Genomic DNA, 6000 nt, shown 5'->3' with positions numbered 1-6000 from the left:
ATCCACTCATGAAAGAAAAAAGCACAGTCTGTATAAACTGTTATATGGATTAACAGTACCTTGTATTCCGTTTGTTGCTGCTCTGCAAATTTAGCTCAGGCATCCACTACGGTCCCGGTCTGAATCCTCTTTAGTTGGTCCTCCCCTTTGTTCCACATCACCGTCAAGTGGTTAATATTAACAATGCCACCTAATATAGCAGCCGCTTTCATCATTGCCCCACAAACCGCCAACAGACCTTCTGTAGGTCTGCCTAATAAATCCAAATGCAAATAAAAAAGAAAGTGAGTCGGGGCAACAGGCTCAAAATATAAAACATTTAAAACATTTATAAAATTTTGAACATTTATTACCAGTACACAGGAATAAAATCTAATACATCATTGTATCAAGTAAAAACTGCCTTACTAATAGAGGTTACTTTATTTGAAATTTTATTTGAATCCTCTGGATGACATTAAGATAAAATTTCAAATAAAGTAACCTCTATTAATATTCCCCAGAGGAATCACAATTATATATTTAAAAAATATTTTTATAGTATTTTATAAAATATTTTTGAAATAATTAAGAAATATTTTAAAATATATAAAAAATACTTTTTTAGCATTAGATTAGTAGAAGACTCTGATCAGAGATTAGTACTTTTTGGCGATAGGTAGCACATTATTAAGTGAGCACTGTATACTAAATAGTCTGTGTAATTTGTGACTACATTGTATGTCTATATAAATGAAACTATATTGCTAATGTCACTTTAAGAACAGCGTATATATGAGCAACCTGTATGCCATAACAATATTGAGCTTGGGAAAGGCTGTACGCAGCCGAAACGCGTTGCTCGTTATTCTTTGGTGTTGTGTCACACTCGGGCTTCCATAGCCCTATTACATGGACGCTGTAAGAGTTCACTGAACTCGTAAGGTTTTTTAACAAGTTAAATAGCGGATTCCATTGGAATATTCACAGACGCGAGGAGGAGAGAAACACCTTGGGATATAATTCTAGAGGACGAACAACTAAAGGCAACCGGTGTATATATGTACACCTTGCCATTGGAATTTTGTATTTGCCTTAAAAGGATCTTTCTGACCTTTCTCTCGCCCCTACTCTGCAGTTATTTTGCAATTCTTCAGTTCTTCAGCTTGTGCCACCGTCACGCTTGTCTAAAACCCCTAACCAACAAATGGCTTTGCTCTTTTACAAAAAGACGTTTTACAATAAGACTTTTTAAAGAAATACAGACTTTTAACTTTTATCTTTTGGAGGATCATTTATTGCAATATATATGTCAATGTTTATATGTTAAACGTTTTATGCTTGATCTGAAACAGTTTGTGGTCACTGTTTGTGCACTTTTTAGGCTATACTTTGCCTGTTTTATTTTTTTACTTCATTTTATTTTTAACCTATAAAATGATATGCATTTTATTTATGATGATTTAAAATTAAATATATATATATATATATATATCCAACATTCATTTAGCCAGTTACTACACACATTTAGCTGCTCTTTTTAGGTACTGGGTGCTCTATTAATATCACAGGCCCGTGCTAAGATTACCACGCAGACTGGTATTACAATTCCAGGGTAAAAACGAATTACCAGAGAATGTTTAGCACAGCTGACATCTCCTTAGCGCTCTTTATACTTTCAATTGATAGCATGACTTAAGACCAAATGTAAAGTGTTAGGGCTACAATATAAGTATCACAAAACACATGTAAAACACATTAAAATAAGGTATCACGCACACATACAGTATGTATGTAAAATATTATTTTTAAAAGATGTATAATAAAAAGTGTTTTAAAGGGAAAAAAAATGTGTTTTAAAGGGATATGGTATATGACAAGGTGTTTGACTGGGAAGAGCTTTCAGACCTGTGATTGCATTATTAGGCTTGATTTGCATCTTTAAATTGATGGTAATACCTCAAAATGACTTAATTAGGAATACCAAATTGATTTGTAACAGAAAACATTATCACTCTTGCCTTAAATGAAGATCTGATTGAGGTATATAAATAGTGAAGCAAATTCATATGGAACTGAAGCTTTCTGGCAGGGTTTATTGGCCATACTTATAACTTTAGTTGAGGGAGGCTAGTCAAGTTTCAGTGGAACTAAAGTTTACAAACCCAGATATAAAATCTGCAGGGAAGTGAAAATGTTTTAAACCTGAAGTTAAGAACTTCAGAATCAAATGTGCACTGGTATTGAGCCAGATTACGAGTGGATTGCAAACGTTTACACGGAAGTGATATAGGGTTTTCACAATTAAAGTTAACGCTTGTCGGGAGGCTGTTTTGCAAAACAAAAAAGTCTCACAAAACTCATAAAAAATACAATACAAAGTACAGCTAAACTCATAATAAAAACATCTATTAAAAATTATTTTAAAAAAAATATTGCACACAAAAGTTATAAGGGCTCAAAGAGATGAAGTAAAAAAGTCAGACAAGGGCTTTACAATTGAGATAAATACATATATATCTCTAAAGATGTATATGTATGTATGTGTATATATACATATATATATAAAGCAGCAAAGAGGAAGTCACTCACAGGGTCTTGCAAAAAGATAAAGTATTTAAAATACTTTATCTTTTTGCAAGACCCTGTGAGTGACTTCCTCTTTGCTGCTTTATCTATACTCTTGAAGTGCACCCGGGGCAAGGAGAGCTGGAGTGCTACTACACCTTCTACATATATATATATATATATATATATATATATATATATATATATATATATACACACACATATATATATATATATATATATATATATACACACATATATATATATATATATATATATATATATATATATACACACATATATATATATATATATATATATATACACACATATATATATATATATATATATATATACACAGAAGCAGGGAACCAGCTATATATGTGTGTATTTGTGTATTTATATGTGTATATATGTATTTACAGACATACATACACATAAATACATATGTATACATATATTGTATACATATAATACAAATTCATATGGTTTAGCCCACCTTAGAAAATTATTTTTATTTGTATTACTTCTTAGAGGTGCAGCCAACAAAACCAAATAATTACACAAAATAGAATATAGGTGCACAACCACTTTTCCATTATCAAAACATTTTAACTATTGCAAAAATCACCTATACTTATATATTAAAATTGGGATCTTAGTTACACAATATAGCCATATTTTGCTTAAAGGGACAGTCTAGTCCAAAATAAACTTTCATGATTCAGATAGGGCATGCAATTTTAAACAATTTTCCAATTTACTTTTATCACCAATTTTCCTTTGTTCTCTTGAAATTCATAGTTAAAATCTAAACCTAGTAGGTTCATATGCTAATTTTTAAGCCCTTGAAGGCCGCCTCTTCTCTCAGGGCATTTTGACAGTTTTTTCTACCACTAGAGGGTGTTAGTTCATGTGTGTCATATAGATAACACTGTGCTCACGCACGTGGAGTTCCTAGGAGCCAGCACTGATTGGCTAAAATGCATGTCTGTCAAAAGAACTGAAATAAGGGGGCAGTTTGCAGAGGCTTAGATACTAGTTATGCAAAACTAGGAAATGGGTAATAAGGGGATTATATATCTTTTAAAACAATAAACATTCTGGTGTAGACTGTCCCTTTAAGCAATGTGCAATGTGCTGCCTTTCTGGGCAGAAACATTACTGCTTTAGCTCTGCATTTAAGAATGAGTCTCTCTGACTTTATAAACACTTCCAATGTACTATAACGACAGCATCTGAATACTGGGTCGGGTGCTGTATACCAAAAAGATGGTTAGTCTTCCTTTAAATACAAATCCATATGGTTTGGCACACCTTACAAAATTATTTTTATTACTTCTTATGGGTGCAGCCAACAAAAACAAATAATTACACAATATATAATATTGGCACACAACCACTTTTACATTATCAAAACATTTTAAATATTGCAAAAATCACCTATACTTCTATATTAAAATTGGGATCTTAGTTACACAATATGGCCATATTTTGATAATGTAAAAGTGGTTGTGCGCCAATATTTTATTTAGTGCAATTATTTGGTTTTTTTGGCTGCACCCCTAAGAAGTAATACAAATAATTTTGTAAGGTGTGCCAAACCATATGGATTTGTATTTAAATGAAGTCTAACCATCTTTTTGGTTTACAGAACCCCACCTAGTACTCAGGTGCTCTCATTATAGTACATTAGAAGCGTGTATAAAGCCAGAGAGGCTCATTCTTAAATGCAGAGTTAAAGCAGGAATGTTTCAGCCCAGAAAGGCAGCGCATTGCAGTGTTAGACATTGGAACACCTTGTAAGTTGGTGACTGGCTTAAGCAAAATATGGCCATGTTGTGTAACTAAGATCCCAATTTTAATATATAAGTATAGGTGATTTTTGCAATATTTAAAATGTCTTGATAATGTAAAAGTGGCTGTGTGCCGGGGGGCGTGTCCGAGCAGCATACCTGATAGGACACATACACTGCAAGCTCTGAAAGAATCCTCTACAATCCGCCGATTTAAGAGCATTCAACAGCTAAATCACCTACATAACTCACTAAATAACAGTCACTGGGGTTACGGTGGCTATATTACAACCCTTGATTGCTGTTTTTATGACATCAGAGCTACAGTTCGGGTGATCAAGACTTAAGGCGGCAGCACATAACACATTAAGCAATATAAGCCCACTAACCTTCGGACTTATACAACCACATCTCTAGAAACTGCAGTAAAACAATACATAGGATTTATCACTGCACAGTTAAGATGGCAATCTCAGAAGAGTCAGACGCACATAATAACTTTCAAGTATGATGGCACAAATTTGAATTACTGTGCCAGCAACTAATTGATAACGCTCCGTTTGATATCCTAATGAAGCGCCTCACACTTACCACTGCTGATAATACTGTAGTGTTCTCACTAGATGCAAACCACGGACAAGAGGAGTCCTCAGAAGATATTTTACCTTGCGAACCGCAACGGATCATGCCGACATCGGAGATAGTAAGCGATCCATACGCAGGAACTTTGCAGCAGAAGAGTTCAACAAAATCAGAGACTCTGGACCTTTCCGGTAGGTTAAGCAGGCTCCAGTGGATGAAAAGACACAATTTATTGGCTGCGGCTAAAGGAGGTTTTTGGGAGGGCCCCCGGGAGACCGCAGCGGCATTACAATTTCCTCCCACATTGATAGCTATGCTTGGCACCTACGATCTATGCCATCACTTGTCAGAGGCCTTTAAAGTTGTGCAGCGATGTCGCCAAGTAGTCATATGACCATATGACTATACATGAGACTTTCTCTTCCGGAGCCATTTTATTAATGCCCTACTCAGAGACTCATACTGTTGAGGTACTCCCAAATGGGAAAACAAAGCCTTGGGGCTAAAAATAAATCAGAACTTTAGCTTGTAATACACCACTATTTTGGCCAGTTGAATTGTTGTATATTTTTCAGTTACTTGTTTAAAAACAGTTATGTATTTAATTTATAATATAACTAACAGCTGTGGCACACTACAGGATTCCACAGGATTGTAGCATGACATTACATTGATAAATTAGCTATCTCTGACACCATGCTATTGACACTAGTCCTGCAGACATGGTTAATGTCCTAATATTACCTTACCTGTTTGTTTGTGTTTATTGGGGGTATGTGGGGGGCCCCTGGTGAGACATTCTAAACAATAAAAGCATATCATGGGACATCATTGCATTTACCCACAACATGCCACAACAGATACTTGCCGGGTGGCCTGCGGCCGAGGCTATTGGCGAAGTAAGATATACTTTACACTTAATGAAGTGATGTGGGCCCTAAGGTAAACCGTGCTGGATAATATGCATAAACATGAAGATAGTAATATTCAGTCACAAATCATCTTGTGGAATGTATGTTACTCATATACAGTGCAAACATAGTTGTAGTTATTATTTATTATTAATAATTTTAAT

The 6000-nt window shown here is 34.5% G+C and overlaps 1 long non-coding RNA gene across 1 annotated transcript in view; it reads right to left on the bottom strand.

Moving 5' to 3' along the window:
• Positions 1-201: 201 nt before the first annotated feature.
• LOC128660962 (uncharacterized) overlaps positions 202-6000 on the bottom strand; it is a 142801-nt gene continuing 137002 nt past the window's right edge. The window contains exon 3 of the long non-coding RNA XR_008402596.1: positions 202-253. This is a non-coding gene — a long non-coding RNA (uncharacterized LOC128660962). The remainder of the gene's footprint in view (positions 254-6000) is intronic.

This window comes from Bombina bombina, chromosome 5 (genome assembly GCF_027579735.1).
Source record: "Bombina bombina isolate aBomBom1 chromosome 5, aBomBom1.pri, whole genome shotgun sequence".
Taxonomy (NCBI): Eukaryota; Metazoa; Chordata; class Amphibia; order Anura; family Bombinatoridae; genus Bombina; species Bombina bombina.
The sequence above is the reverse complement of the archived record's forward strand: the minus strand, read 5'-3'. Positions and strand labels throughout refer to the sequence as shown.